Source organism: Vombatus ursinus, unplaced genomic scaffold (assembly GCF_900497805.2).
Source record: "Vombatus ursinus unplaced genomic scaffold, bare-nosed wombat genome assembly UNPS02014770.1, whole genome shotgun sequence".
NCBI classification, from domain to species: Eukaryota; Metazoa; Chordata; class Mammalia; order Diprotodontia; family Vombatidae; genus Vombatus; species Vombatus ursinus.
The window spans coordinates 13,863,357-13,880,531 of NW_020954548.1; the positions used below are offsets into that span (position 1 = coordinate 13,863,357).

Consider the following 17,175-nt stretch of genomic DNA (forward strand, 5'->3'; position numbering starts at 1 on the left):
AGGATAAGAACACATGAAATTCAAGAGAGAGATCAGTGTACAGATAAACTAGTTCATTAAAGGGTCAGGCTGCGCAAGGGAAGAGAGGGTAGCCAGTGCAGAGGCGATGGCCTGGGAAAGAACTAAGGTTAGCTCAAGGGATTGGAGGTCATGGTGAAAGCGAAGACTGGGTTTGAGGTTTCAAGGGAAAGGCGGAATAACAACAACAACAAATTGAGTTTTACAGTTCATAAACATGGCAGAGGAGCATTTCTCTTCCCCATTAACCAAGCTCAACCAAGTTGGAGCGGAGTAAGAAGCACAGCAGCAAGTGCCTGAAGATCAGTCAGGTAAGACAAGTCCTGCCCCAGTGCATTCAGCAAGGCATAGAATGGAATTTCTTAAAGCCCCTTAATATTGGTAGGTTTTAAAAAACTATAAACTTTATAATCCTAAATATTAACATTTTGTATATATGATACAATGTACTAGGGTTCTCCTCATATGGGGGGTGTGTGTGAGAGGGAGAGAGAGAAGAAAGAGAAAGAGAGAGAGAGAATACATGATTATATATTTTTTAAAGTTACTAACATTTACCAAAAATGTACACATCACTATTTTCTCAAATGTTTTAAAGTAATTTATTCAATGTCAAAAATCAATGCAAACAGTTAAGCTTTTGTGAAATGTACATGCTTAAAGGAAGAAGGAAATAGTGATTAGAGAAAGATTTCACTTTTAAGCATATAAGGAATCCTGAATATTATAAAAAAAAGTTTTTTGTTTTGTTTTTTTTTTTGCAAATTAGATGAATTATTTTGACAACATCCTTTTGCCTCTCAGTCTAAAATTGTCTGGTCTATTCGATACATAACCCATATTTTTTTTAGACTGATTTAACTGCCTACTTGTTCAATACATACAATTGTTCTGGAGAACCTGTATGATCTATGGGGTAAATAATGTTTTACCAAACTGACTAGAACAGATGTCTTTTTGTTAAATAATAGGTGCTTTATGGTTTTTCATTAAATTTTTATATTTCATAAAATGGCAGGCTTAAACATACAAAATTATGCTTTCTTAATATTAAACTGTGACAAACATAAAAAACATTAAATCACTTCTAAGATGTTGCTGTAGACTCTATACACTTTATTAATAGCACTGTTAAAAAGAGTAACAATGTGAGGCAGGAAAGCAGAATTTTACTTTAATGACCTAACAGGTCACCCAAAGGGCAACATAAAGATACATGGTAGGAATAAGTAGGCTGCAACATTTTACCAACATTGACTTGCACTTGAGGGTAATTAAGGATGAAACTGGAAGGACAACAAATAGAAAATGGAAAAGCTCTGTAAAGATTTTTATAACACCTATTTCTCTCCATTAATGATGAAGGAGCCACCATAATTAGACTCTGGTAGGGTGCATGAAGAAATAGAAATGGTACTAAGGAAACCAAAAATGAGATGAGCAACTGGCCTAGAACAAGGATATGAGAAGGAGGTCCACCCTAGAAAAGCTTGGTGAGGGTACTCAAAGTATCTGAAGGAGGGAAAGATACCAAGGGATTGGAGGTATCCACAGACTTTATTACTAAAAAAAAGTTGACAGAAAATATTAATTACTATTAATTATAACCCACCCAAATGTGTACTTTGCCATCACCATGACTTTTTGTGAGGATAATCTATACACAAGTAATATCATTCTTGATTAAGTTATAAGAAAGAAATAGGTTTTTGTAAACAAAATTCTCACAGCAGGCCACATCTTTACAATCAGAACTGACGTGCTGGTACAGCTTTTACAAGATCCCATGGTGCTTACTGTTTGAGCATAAAAAAGCATTTTACTTGGTAGGGCAAAATGCTTCTTTAAGAGCTTTCCTCCAACAAGCTATTAGAAGAGGCTGTTTTCATACTGGCAACACTTCCACCTGCAATGTCTCCTCCTTATTCATGAATTCATCCCGGAATCACCACTTGAAGAAGAACCCACACCAACCATTCTCAAACCAAACCTGGTTCAGTCCATGACTTCCCCGACTCCTTTCGAACTTTGGTTATCCCTCACTATCTGCCCCACCTTGTCTTTTACTATGTTGTCTTCCCTTCTCATTAGAATGAAAGCTCCCTGAGGACAGGGACTGTCTTTCTTTTTTATTGTATTTGTATTCCTAACACAGTGCACAACACATAGTAGATGCTTAATAAATGTTAACATTATCTATCTGTCTGTCAATCTATCATATTTTTTCTCACGGAAAAGATGGAGAGATTTGAACTAGACAGTTGTATAATTAGTGAATTTGGAACTGGTTGAATGGCTAGACTCAAAGAGTAGTGGTTAATATCTCAGGCAGGAAGTCTCCATTGGAGTGATGCCAGGGATCTGTACTTGGTGCTGTACTATTTAACATTCAGTGTCTTGGATAAAGGTAAGAATGGCATGCTTATGAAATTTCCAGATAAAATAAAGCTGGGGGAAATGTAGATAGCAGACAAAACCCCAAAAGATCTTGATAGGCTACAACATTTGGACTGAATCCATAAGATGAAATTCAATAGGGATAAATGTAAAGTTTTATATACTTGGGTTAAAAAAAAATCATCTATCCAAGTACTAGATTGGGGAAGCATGGTTAGACAACAGTTTGAAAAACATCTGGGGGTCTTAGTGTATGCCGTTGTATATAGCTTGTACAAGCTGTGCATAGATAATAATCTCGCCCAGAAATGGACAGAAGAAAATGAAATGGATTAAATGGGAAACTGAACAGTGCTTTTAACAATGACAATCTTCACCCTGAAAAAAACAGTGTTCTTTTAAACAATAATCTTCCAATGATAGACTATGTCTAGGAGTAATGGAATACCACAATCTTTGAAGAATTAAAGTTGAAAGTTACAAAAGGGGCAAGTGGGCAGGTATATATGAGTAGGCTGAAACTCATTACCAATCAAGAATTGGGTAATCCAAGTAGTATAAAAATACTGTCAGAGACATAAAGGTCCAGAGCAGAGATTGAACCCACCATGTAGTAAAAGTGAAGGATAACTGAAGGACGGCTTGAATATATTCCACTGGTGTTCCCACAATGTCAAAAGTATAGGAGAGGCCACTGTATATTGGATGAATGTCCTATGGAGAATTTATAGGAGGCTATCTTTTTTTTTTTTTTTGGCTTTTTGGTGAGGCGGTTGGGATTAAGTGCCTTGCCCTGGGTCACATAGCTAGTGTCAAGAATATGAGGTCAAATTTGAACTCAGGTCTTCCTGACTCCAAGGCAAGAGCTCTATCCACTGCTCCACCTAGCTGCCCCTGTATAGGAGGCCATCTTACAGGATGAGAGGGTATGCGTGGATTACAATCTGTGTTCTTAGAGGGAATAACCACATCTATGAAATGAAAAAGTCCACTAACATTGAGAACTTGCACTTGTGGAGTGGTATAGAAGATAAAGGCACTCATGTAGGGATAACAGACAGATAGATAACCTTGACGTCACAATGTTATTCATAAAATATTAAAAGAACCAGAACACTAAATATGTTAAGTAGATCTGTAAGATTTACAGAGAGATATGGACAAGAAAGACACATGGGAAGATATGTATGGGATGTTATCTGCACCAGCAAAAGAAGTGGCATACTCACATCAATGAGAACAAGATTCATCAAAATAGTGAATTATAGACCGAAATTTGAACTTTCTATTTCATGCCTATGATAAAAAGATGCATTCAATATGTTAAAAAAAAAAGCCACCATCTTAGCAATCAAACTTGTCAAACGGAGAAGAATTGCCATCAAGGACAATAATGATTTGGGGAAAAAAATTCACTTGTAAAGGTCAACAGAGGATGTCAGAATATCATCAGCAGTTTCATTTCCCCAAAACACTGAAAAGTACTAGAAGCAATAACGAGTTAACAGAAAATTTAATGTAAGACCTAAAGAAAGTTTGATGTGAGACCCAACTAAGTATTTAAAGATGAGAGTAACAATAGAAGAACAAATAGAAATTGATGACGGTGGACTCACAATCTTTGTTGGCTGTGCCTTGTAGAAGAAAGCTGAAATGGCACGTAAGAAAATTAAATCAATAAGAGAAACTGGATCAAGTACACACCAAGGAAGTCTATGCTGGAGGTGACAAAATTTTGAAAGCACTGAGAGGTTATTTTACAAGATACTTCCATAAGAGGAAGAAAACAAATAATGAGAAAAGTGATGGATAACAATTTGGTTTTATTAGTAGTAGTAATAAGAGCTAACACCAATATAGCACTTTAAGGTTTGCAAAAACAAAACCAAAAAAAAAAAATGTTATCTCATTTGATCTTCATAACAATGATGTGAGGTAGGTGATCTTATTTCTACCATTTTACAAATGAGCAAACTGAGGCTGACAGAGATTAAATAGCTTACCCAAGTTAGTAAGTGTCTGAGGTGGGATTTGACTTCAAGTTTAGTGTCTTGATCATTTTGTTTAACATCTTTGTTTAGTCATTTTTCAGTCATGTCTGACTCTTTGTGACCCCTTTCTGGGGTTTTCTTGGCAAAGATCCTGGAATGATTTATCATTTCCTTCTCCAGCTCATTTTACAGATGAAGAAACCGAGGAAAACAGAGTTAAGTGACTTGGCCAGCTAGTAAGTATCTGAGGCTGGGTTTGAACTCAAGTCTTCCTGACTACAGACCCAGCACTCTATCCACTGTGCCATCTCACCTGCACCATCTAGCTGCCTCTGAAAGACAACTAAGATGACATTACTAACTACTCACCCATATTACTATTTTCTTCTAAATAGCTGAAGAACTTATTTTTAGGAATTTCTTTAGCATAGCACATTTCTGCTATGAGAACTTTCTCTAGTAATATAGACTGCAGTTGATTTATTACATGGCTTTATAGATTAGTCCTAGAGACTTGTCTGAGATATATCACAATTAAGTGACTTGCCCAGGGTCACAGAACTAGCAAATGTGTTGGAATTTGAATCCAGGCCTTCCTGATTCTAAGCCCAATACTCTTGTCTTCCATACCATATTGCCTCTGCCTCCTTTCTTATCCACATAAATTATAAGAACTATATAAAAATGTATCAAATATATTCTTTATGAAAATGTGAGAAGGGTACAAACTGGATTTCTCAAGCAGTCACTAAGAGCAAAATGATTTACAGTGGACTAAAAGGTGTAGAAAAGTCAGCATCAGCTACGTTAATTGCTTGGTGATTACAAAATAGCACTTGACTAGTTAGATACCAGTCAGTCAACCAACAAATATTTATTAAGGACTCACTATTTGGCAGGCACTGTGCTTTGCATTCCTGGGGATACAAAGAAAGGCAAAAACACTGTTCCTGCCCTCAAAGAGTTCCCATTCCAATAAATGGAGACAACATGCAAAAAAATTCTGTACACACAAGTTATACACAGAGATATGGAAGGTAACCTCAGAAGGAAGGCACCAACAGCAGGGGGAGCCAAGAAAAGCCTCCTGCAAAAAAAAAAAAAAGTGATATTTGGGTGAATCTTGAAGAAAACCAGGGAAGCTAAGAAGCTGAGGTCTGGAGAAGAGGATTCCAGGCTGGGGGACAGCCAAGGCCAAGGCCAAGATGGGAGGTTCTTTATCTGACAGACCTTCTCTTGCATATGTTATGATCACACAAGATTTCTTGATAATTATAACCACAGAGCTAACTCTGCCCAATGACCTTCTAGTGTTCACCAATAGATCAAAATAGAAAAGGAATTTCCTATAGATGATGAAGTCCTCCACATGTTCTTGTTGGCAGATGATATCTTGCTTACTGCAACAGACTCAAACTATTACAGAGCCTCTTTGATGGGATCCATAATTACTAAATAATATTGGCTTAATAATCCACAGAAGAAAACTAAGTGAATGAAAAATATCTGTTCTATTGTTCGGACTATGAAATGCAGTTTGCTGGCCAGTTTATTGAGCTGATACATTAGTGTGTGTGTGCGTGTGTGTGTGCGCATATCTATTAGGTATCCATCTATTTATGTATCTAAACGAAAGGAAGTACAGATGTATAATGAGTTGGAACTAGAAATTAGGAAAGTGTGTTGACTTGCATTTGGGAAATTATGCAATGCTTTTAATAACACCATCCTGATCTCAGTTATATATGCCCATTTAAAAAAATACAAAAATTCTCCTAGTGATGTTTTGTAGTTGTGAATCTTTAAGCTCCACAAGCTCCAAAAGACTCTGAGTTGTAGATGACACAAAGGTCGGTTGAGGGTCATTTGGTGGGGACTTTAACATCCTTTCAACACTATCCTAGGTTAAACAAATTGCATAAGTGAAATGCTTAAGGAAATGTGAGCCAGTGACATAATAAGGGCAACAGCATTACATGAGCATGCTACGTGCTACAATGGTATCTACAAATGTAAAACACCTGGAAAAAGGCTTAATATGTGGATGGATTGCACCAACAAGCTACAACACAATGAAACTTAGATTCTTCCTCAGGGTCTTCTGGGTCTGACAGAGGAGCTTTCACCTTCTCTTGACCAGGCCTCTATGCCACTTCTTGGCTTTATACTCACCATTCCCTGATATAGGCACCTTTCTCCTTTCTTCCTCATTTTTCAAAACTCCTCTGTGTGGTGCCTTCCCCCACTAGAATTTAAGCTCTTTGAGAGAAAGGATATTATTTTGCTTATTGTAATTTATATCCTTAATGCTTAATACCACATCTGGCACATAGTAAGTGCTCGATAAACAGTTTAATCTATCTATGGAAAAGCATGAGCAAGAATTATAGAGGATGAAGAGGTATGGACACATTGCTAACTGATGGAGGGAATACTGACATTGATGAAATCCCAGATCCACTGAAGTTTTGACATACATAAAGCATATTTTAGAGTTTCTTTTATAGAAAAATTTTTTAATTTTACATTTTAAATGCAAAAATGGAAATGGGGAAATAGAACATGATAATATATTCCTATCTAAGATTATACCATAATAAAGATATCATAACACATGGAAAAATGCAGTATACCTATATAATATTCATCAGCATTACATATTCATCAATACTATATATATATGCATATGTATAGTGTGTGTGTTTGACAGTAGTTTATATTTATGAATGAATTTTTACGATACCAAGAAGATGAACAAATTTTCATCATAAAAAAGATTTTAACAGCAGCACAATGTCATCTTAATTTTCCATGTGTAAATTAAGTTATTTAAAAGATGATGACTTAACTATTTGAATATTAAATCAAGTACATAAATAGTCAGGAGTGTATAATAAAACAATGTGTCAAAAGTACCATTATATCATTCAGAAATCAAGTTAAGTATAAGCTATAAAGAAAGCAGTTTATCTTATCAACCATGTTCACATTTTTAGCCAGAACTCATCAGAAATAAGCAATCAAGTAAAGGCAAGAAAAATAATGTCCTTTAACCTAAAGTTTGCCACTTATGCTCTAAAAGGCCATCTTTCCTTTTGGTCTCCAGCAAACATAAGGAGCAAAAAGAACATAAAAAAGAATAGGTTGAATATAGCTTCTATCAAGATATGACTCCAAACTAAAAAGCATTTTGGGCAGCTAAGACTTCTATTCTCCTCTTTCCTCATAAAGGTTTTTCAAGTAATATATAGTCTAAGAATAAGCACACTTTCCCCCAACTTTCAAACTATGGTTTAACATGGAATGATACAGACTTTCAATTCTCTCTAACATGAACTAAGTTCTTCGAAAGGTATGGGGAAGCTCCTTTTGGCCTAAGTAAAAAAAAAATGACATAATCATGGAAATAATGAATGTCAGACCTTCTATATAATTTTCAACTGAAAGATGGAAAAATTATTTCTTCTTATCTTATTTTTGTTCTTTGTAAAACTTGTTTAAGGTTAAATGCCTTTGTCTCTAAATTCATAATTTTAAATGTAATAGAGTACCTAACACTCACTTTACTTTTATTCCTACCTCTCAATAACTGGAAGGCACTTTCAATATAAACTGGGTCATCCTTAAATGTTAACTTATTATATAACTCTGAGATCCATTTTTCAGGAAAAGAGTTTGATTGTTTTCCTTCTAGAAGATTAACAACATGCACAGTGTTGCTTATTTACTTTTATATCATTTTAAATTAGTTTCAATCCATCCTCTTTTCCTCAATTAGATGCTATGGAGTGAACGAGTCTTTCTTTGAAAACCCCTACATTTTATTCTCAAACACATTGTCCCTTATATCCAACCTTCTATCCCCTATATCCACTCATCTACCCGCCCAATTCATGTATCTATCCATCCATTCAACACAATTAATTGTCTACCTATTAGTTCTTGATGCAACTTGGATAAAAATATCCTTGCATGTGGGTAACTGTTGCACTGTTCTCATTGTTTGACCAGTAAGAAAAGATGTGCCTTGGCCACCCACATTGTTGGATTTCATGTCTTGGGTGTGGGAGATTTCATTTTAAAGAAATCATTTAGTCCACTCTGGGGTATTCCATTTTGGCACAAGTGAAGCAGTTTTAAGCAAATGCCTTTCCCAAAGATTATTATGAGAATCATGACCCACAATGCTTGTTGTTCTGCCACCCACCTTAAATAATTGCTTCATATTTAATGTCTGCTTTCTCAAGTATCGACAAGTGAAAAACCACTTACAGTGTAAGGAGGAGATTAAAATGGCCTAAAAATGAAATGGAACAGGAATGCTTAGTAAATGTACCAACAATGTTTATAATAGTAACTGCAATTGTATTGAAAAGTCAAGTATTGGAACCATCTAATTATTCAAACTTTTACTTCCCTGCAGGTGTAAATACATGAGCCTAATAAGCTTTCCCACTGTGAAGGAGCTTACTTAAATTATATTAAAATATTAAAAACTATTTAATGAGCCTTTTCCCTCCAAAAGTAAATTGAGTGTGTGCCTCAACATGCTTGAGGCAAAGGAAGTTTCAAACATACCGTTTTTTAAACTAGCCATTATTTCCCATGTTGGAAAAAAAATGGCAATTTTATTTCTCGACAGCAAATGAAACTGTCAGGAAAATTTAGGTGCAATAAAATTGGGTGGTTAAACCAACATACTGGATTTGGAATAAAACTGAATTAAAGGAATTAAAATTAATTCTTATGTCAGTCAAAATTTAAGAAATACTATTACAAAGCTTAGTTTCTTTGCAAACAGAAATTTCTTGTTTTGGGTTAAGTGCAGATTTATCAGTCTTCTTAATGGTGTCACATTTGAAATTTGTACACTGAAAAATATTTTGCATAAGATGTGTTGCTTCTGGCAACTTCTCTGCCTAAATAAAAAGTTGTCAAGCAGTGTGACTTTAGTGGTACAGAGTTTTAAAATGGTGGCTTCAGTCCAAGGTTAGCTAATAACGGCTGACATGCCCTGGAATCTCGAGGCCTAAATCAACATTGTTTTCACAGCTGTAATTAAGCCACCTAATCAGAAGCACATTTTGACGGGACAGTTTCTGGAAGCCAGACATTACAATTTCTTATGCCTGGAGCGCAGTGGCTCATGAGAGGTCCTCATTTAATTTCAGGCTTTTTTTTTTAAAAGCAGTAAAATGAAAAGACTATTTAAAAAAAAAAAAAAAGCAGTGTGCAACTGTTGAAATGAAGCAGACCTATGTGTTCATGCCTTGACCAACCTTGTATCCCACCCTTCTCAGGCTCTCTGCCTAGTCCCCATCTCTCAAGTGGCAGCTGCACACAGTGAGATTAAGGGCTTCTGCCAAAATCAACAGATGAGCTGGTCTGAACTGGCTCTCTGTGTGTTCTGATTGTAAATTGTGCTGGTGATGATTAGAGAACTCTAACACAGGATGTCGACTCTTAAAACTGTCCAGAGAAAATAATTTTTTTTTAGTTCAGGAAATTTTTTTAAACTTTTTTGTGGCTTGGTACATAGTGTTTTGTCTATAACTTTCAGATGATTCAATTGAATTCACCCAAATTAACTAACTATGCTATTTTTTAAAAAAAAGCCACTGCCTGTTCCCAGCAGGATCCTTCATCTCAGGCTATTTCTGAAATGGTGCTGCTGAAGGAAGCTCTTCTACCAACCCACAAGTTGTGTGCTTTTACCACCTGCCAAAAGACCAGAATTCTAAAATGGAGACAACTGCGGGTAGCTATTCACATTCTTATCTGTTAACTATGTTGACCAAAAGAAAAGTGACATTGTACACTTGCTGTTTTCTTGTTTCTCTGTGCCCTTATATTCAGTAACTTTAAAATAAACTTTCAACCCCAGAGGCCATTGTAAAACTATCAATATGAAGGCACCAGTCACTGGGGTCTGATTACATTTAGTTCTGCATTTTAATTACATATGGATTCTATTAACTGAACCTTTTGCCTTATAGGCAACATTTTAATCAAATTACTATAATTTTCAAATATGTTACAATAGTTTGACAAGTTAAAAGTTCACATACCTAACATATTGAATATCAAAAAAACCTTTATATTAAAAGGAAATAGTCTTTACAAATAGACTAATACATTCTGGGGTTACTCTGGGTTTTTTTGGAACACCTAACTCCATGTTATGTTATTTGATTTTTAAAACTATATTAGTTTATATTATTAAGTGTGCTGTATCACAAGCAAATTCTGGAATTTTCATTATGCTATTAGTCTAAAGGGAGATATGTATACCATTCTCTCAATACCATGAACTTAATAGATAACAAGACAAAGTACACAAATACACATGGTATGAAACTTTCTGCTGCAATTCAGTTGCTCACCATTTAACAATTCAGGCAAATTAAACCAAAAAACTTCACTTTCACAAAGAGGCTATTTCTTTGAATAGGATTTACCTTAATTTTTTCTCACTGATGAAATGAACCAAAAAAGGAATACATTTTGCCAGGTATTCAGTGTCACTGTTGCCACCCTCCTCCTCTTACTGGATCACCTCCTGTCCAGAAGGCAGTATGCTGGGTGACAGAGAAGATAGATACTACATTGTACAATAAACAGTTAAAATTCATGGCCAAAAGATGAGGGCAAACTACTGATCACTGAGGTGCGATGCTGCAAAGATATGCTTTTATCTCTTAAGTTATATATACATCTATTTTAAGGGACTGCTTGTTTTATTCTGTATGAGCTAGTTTGCAGCACCAGGTATGGAGTCAATGGGTAGACTGGGTTTTTAAACCCGAAGGCTGAGCTCTGCAGCCTGTATGTGCAAGCATTGTCTGAGTGTTTGTATACAGTTTGGGCCCCATCTAGGGTGGTTTAAAAATCTGCTGAGACAGCTTTCATTTGTTCTATATAGTAGTTGAAAAAGAAGAAACAAAGGTAAAAACATTTTTTAAAAACGGTTTTGAGTGGAGGAATGAATAATATTGTTGAGGAAGATTTCAGCAGTAGTGAGAAATACAAGTGAATGATCCTGATGGTGATTAATGAAGCTAGTGGAATTACTGTTTAAATAACATAACTATTTTTTGAGGCTAGGCTCTAAGTCTGGAGGTAGTATTGGTACAACAGAAAGATAGACTTCAACGATCATGGTAGAGAAGGATGTTGACTAGAAGTGGGAAACAAATTATGAAATATGCTGCAGGATAGGAAAGAGTAGATTGTGAATCCAGAATATTACCCAATAAAATGGTTGTATGGCCTCCATATTAGCGAAAGGGCCAACACAGGGCCCTTACAGCCCAGCTATCTATGACCACTATAAGGATATTCTCAATCTATGAAGCAGGTTTATAATGAAGTTCAAAGCAGCACTGAGAGGGATTGTAGCAACCCTTCAACCTTCCCTAGAGTGTTACCACCTAAGATCACAAGAGATAGAAAGTAGCAGCATATGTCATATGAGACAAGGGTCACCAAAAACTCCCTGGCACTAAATGGAAAGACTGCCATATTGCTACATGATCAGCCACATGACAAATTCACATAGTCTTCTTCCAACTCAGGAGAAAAAATACTGAAAACATATGTTCAGGAGCCCACATCAGATGCATTCGCTTTCTGGAAAACTGAAAAGTCTGCATGGAAGTATCCTGATGCCTCTGTTGTCACTGGATAAATTTATAGAATCACAAAATTTCAGATGTGGAAGAATCCTCAGATGTAATTTAGTCCAACTTATACCTGAAAAAGGATTTCATCTACAATATACCTGAAAGGAATTGTTCAGCCTTTGTTTAAAGATCACAAATGGGGGATATCTCTACCTCCAAAAACAATCCAGTCTACCTTTGGATAACTCTAATTATTAGGAAGAATTTCCTTATATCAAGCCTAAATTTGCCCCATTATAACTTGTATCTACCCAGAATAAGACTAACCCCTCTGCCATATGAGAGATAATTCAAAACTTGAATTAGTTATCATGTCTCCCATAGTCTTCTCCAAACTGCAATTTATTTAACTGTTCCTTATATGGTATGAAATTGAGGTTCTTCATCATCTCAATTTCTCTCCTCAAGATGTTCTCCAGATTATGAATATCCTTCCCAAAATATAGTGCCCCTGAAATGTACACAATACTGAGATGTGGTATGACCAGGACAGAGTAAAGCAGGACTATTAATCTGCTTAGGCCTGGACACTACGTCTCTGCTAATATTGCCTAAGGCTGCATGAACTTTCTTGCCTGTCACATCACACAGTAGACCCTTATCCAACTTGCAAAGTGCTAAAACTGTCATATTTTTTTCAAACTGTGCTTACCTACATCTCCCTAATCTTTTACTTCTGAAATAAATTTAATCGAAGTGAGTTACATTTATCCCCAATATGCTAGCCTCTGAAGATCATGTTGTTGGTGATCCAACCCAGATATTCATTCCAGATTTGTGTTAATTACAATTTTATAAACATGCCACCAATGCCTTTATCTAAATCAGTGCTACAAATGTCAAACAGCACAACGCTACACTCCACTGAGGTACTCCACTGGACACCTCATTTAAGTTGATTAATCAGCTTGGAATTCACATAAATACTATCATCTAGCCCTCCATTTTCCACAACAATAATGTGGAGATAAAATTAAATGTTTTGCTAAAATTTAGGTTAAATATATCTATAGATTCCCCTGATTTACCATTCTAATAACCCTATAAAATGAAAGTCTGGTATTGATGAATCCATGTTGGCTTTATATCATCACTTTTATTTTCTAGATTTTCACTAACAATATCTCAACACATCCTAGAACTTTTCTAGAGGTCAAAGTCAACCTCACTGACTTATACTTTATTGAATTCATTCTTTTTCAGATATTCTCTACCAAGTTTCTATCCTCTGATTCCTAAATCCTACATCAATCAATCAACAAGCAATTATTAAAAATAAGATAAAAATAAACAAAAAATCCCACTAACATTTGATAAGGGAGAGATGACTATCATAAGATATAATTAAGAAGGTGAAATTTAAATTGAGTTCTGGAGAAAATTAGGGATTTTAAGAGATGGAAGCGAGGAAAGCATGCATTGTAGGTGTAGTGGAAGGCCTGCACAAAGGCACAGAAAGAGGGGATGGAGGAGCCTGTCTAAAGATCAGCAAGAAGGCCAAGTTGGCTGGATTGTAGAATGAGTGGAAAGGGAGTAATGGATAATAAACCTGGAAAGGTAGATTAGTGTCAGGTTATGTTTGCTTTATTTTTTAACATCATTTTTTTTTCAGTTAACAAGCATTTATGGGGCAGCTAGGTGGCTCTGTGGATAGAGCAACAGCTCTGGAGTCAGGAGGACCTGAGTTCAAATGTGACCGCAGACACTTGACACTAGCTGTGTGACCCTAAGCAAGTCACTTAACCCCAATTGCCTCACCAAAAAACAAAACAAAAAAAAATCAAGCATTTATTCTCCCTTCCACTTTCATTACAAAACTAGAGAAAAAACTCATAACAAATATGAAAAGTCAAGCAAAATAAATACACAGGTCCAAAGCTTTATGTCTTATCCTGTACCTTGAGACCATAGTTTCTCTTTTAGGAGGTGGGTAGCATTCATTATCTATCTTCAGTCCCCTGGAATTGTGATTGGTCACTGCATTGATCACAGGTATTAAATCCTTCAAAGCATTTTGTCTTTACAATGTTGTTGTTATTGTATCAACTGGCTCTGCCTACTTCACTCTGTATTCAGTTCATATAAAAGCCTTCCCAGGTTACTCTGAAACTCTTCCATCATTTTTATAGCATAATAATATGCCATCACATTCACATGCCATAATTTGTTCAGTCATTCCCCAACTGATGGGTAACCCTTTAGTTTCTAGATATTCTTTAACTACAAAAAGAGTTGCTACAAATATTTCTGTATTTTTTTTTAATCTCTTTGGTGTATTGACCTAGGAGTCAAATCACTGGGTCAAATGGTATGCAAAGTTTAGTAACTTTGGGTTTATTGTCCCAAAATGCTTTGCAGAATGAATCAATTCAAAACTCTACCACTACTGCATAATGTGCCTGTTTTTCCTGCAGTTATTTTAACATGTCATTTTTCCTATTTGTCAGCTTTGTTGAGTTACTATAATTTGAGTTTTTCTCACTGTTAGTGATTTGGAACTTTTAAAAAATTTGGTTGCTGAGAGCTTGGATTTCTTCCTTTAAAATTGCTAATTCATATCCTTTGACCATCTATGAATTAGATAATGGCTCTTATTCTTATAAATTTTAATCCATTTCTTATATATTTTATTTTATTTATTTTTTTGCTTTTTGGTGAGGCAATTGGGGTTAAGTGACTTGCCCAGGGTCACACAGCTAGTAAGTTTCAAGTGTCTGGATTTGAAGAGGCTGGATTCGAACTCAGGTCCTCTTGACTCCAACACCAGAGCTCTATCCACTGTGCCACCTAGCTGTCCCCTCATTTCTTATATATCTTAGATATGAAATCATTATCAGAGAAACTTATTGTAGAAACATTTTCCCATTACCTTCTTCCCTTCTATTGTGGCTGCATTGATTTTGTTTATGCAAAAAAAATACTTTATGAAATCAGAATTGTCTATTTTAACTTCTGTGATCCTCTGTATCCCTTGTTATGGACCTGCACTGAGGAAGATCTGAGTTCAAATCCATCCTCAAATTTTGCTAGCTTTATAACCCTGAGCAAACCACTTAAACTTTGCCTGTCTCAGTTTCTTCTTCCATAAGATGATCATAATATCTCCAGGGTTTTCATGAGGAGAAAATGATATAATATTTGTAGAACATTCTGTAAACTTTAAAGCACTATATAGATACTGTCATGCTTGATAATGATGATAACAAACTTTTCCCCATCCACATATCTGAAAGACAATTTCTTTCATGCTCCTTTATTTTGTTTATTAGGTGACCTTTTTAGATCCAAGTCATGAATACATTTGGAGATTTTCTTGGCATATGACATGAGGTATTGGTTTAGACTAAATTGCTGCTAGTCTACTTTCTTGTTTTCTGAGTAGTTTTTGTAAAATAGTGAATCTATACCCCTGTAATAGGAGACCTTAGTTTTATCAAACACTAGGCTATTTGATTCATATGCTTTTTTGTATGCTGTATACTTAATCTATTCCACTGATCAACTTCTCTATTTTTTAACCAATATCAAATCATTTTCATGATTATTTCTTTAGCGTATGGTTTGAAATCTGCTTCCTTCCTAATTTTTTTTTTACTATTTCCCTTGAGAATCTTGAACTTTTGTTTCTCTAAATCAGAGGTTCCCAAACTTATTGGGCCTACCACCCTGTTTTTCCTCTCTTAATTTTAATTTATATATATACACATATATATATATATAGAAGTCCTTCTAACCACCACAATAATGAAAAAGGTCTTATGAGTTACAAATGTCATCTAATATAGGAAATGTAAACAGTTTAACCTTAACTTTAATCTTGTTCACTGAGAGCAAAGGCTGTCTTCTTTTTGTTTGTATTCCCAGTACTTCGCACATAAGTGCTTAATATTTAAGTTTTCATTCATCCATTCACTTGTGCAAGTTTATTAAGCTGTGTCTGCCTCAGTTACTTTCTATATAATTCTTACAAGAATAATTTAGCCAATTTCAATTGGGCATGTTATAATGATACTTCCATATAACAATGCATTTGTGATACTATATATAGACCTATAAAGATAAATATGACAAAATAGATCTTTAAAAAACTTAGGAGAAAATGGGTTATTATATTCTTAGTTCTATTGTTTTAGCCAAACAAATTTGACAAACTTTTCATCTAACACCTGTTATTAGTAACATAATCACACCAGTAATTTTTTAAGATTATGTCTTTTTTGAGCATCTATCAAAAATCAGAACACATTGCTCTAAATAAATAAATTTTCTCTGGGATATGAATAATAATATTGTAATAATAGCACATTTACATAGAACTTCAAGGTTTGCAAAGTGCTTTACAAATATTAACCTGTTTATAATTTTAACATTCCTGGGAGGCAAATGCCAGTATTATTTTCATTTTACAGATGAGGACACTGAGGCAAAGAGAGTACTTGGACAAGGCTGTTGATGCTAGTAAGTGTCTGAGGTTGGATTTGAACTCAGACCTCCCAAACTATAGGGCCAGTAAGGTGCCTCTATTTTTATTTATTAATTCCTCAGTAATACAGCAAGATAGATTAAGAACATACTTCCTGGGGGGAAAAACAGTAGAAAATGAGGCAAGTTACCACTGTAACTTGCTACACACTAGAATATTAGTAAAGGACTACACATATTCATGGTATGGTCTCTCTCACATACCCAAATATTTGTGGGTTCTACTGCCCCAAGCTGCCACAAAATTATTATGATTGACCTTTATTGTGCTTTAGTAAAATATGGTAGCCCAAAACTTTCATTTCAAAGTCCATTTTGATGACTACAATACAGAACAAAATACAAATAATTATAATACAGAACACATAGAGCAGGAAGCTAATGTGCTTGAGGAAATAAAGTGAATCAAAGAAATATGACACAGAGATGTCAAAAGTTAGTAGCAAGGGTACAGCTGATACCTTAAAGTAAAGCACAGATTGTGTATCATTAATACATGCTGCTAAGTATGAAATGAATATATGACAAAATAAGGAATCAAATATTAAATGATGCTTAGCTCTACAGTATGAAAGCACGGTGTAATGGGAAGAGTCCTGGATAAA

General features: G+C 35.1%; 1 protein-coding gene across 8 annotated transcripts in view; it reads right to left on the minus strand.

Moving 5' to 3' along the window:
• CCDC171 (coiled-coil domain containing 171) overlaps nt 1-17,175 on the minus strand; it is a 496,773-nt gene that overhangs the window by 39,764 nt on the left and 439,834 nt on the right. The window contains exons 26-27 of one of the 8 annotated variants that reach the window (XR_003569147.1): nt 10,865-10,984; nt 8,664-8,703 (exon numbers count right to left, since the gene is read on the minus strand). The exons of the other annotated variants lie outside the window; for them this stretch is intronic. The gene's annotated coding sequence lies outside the window, so the exon portion shown is untranslated. Of the gene's footprint in view, nt 1-8,663; nt 8,704-10,864; nt 10,985-17,175 lie in introns of those variants that run through there. 8 annotated transcript variants of the gene reach the window in all.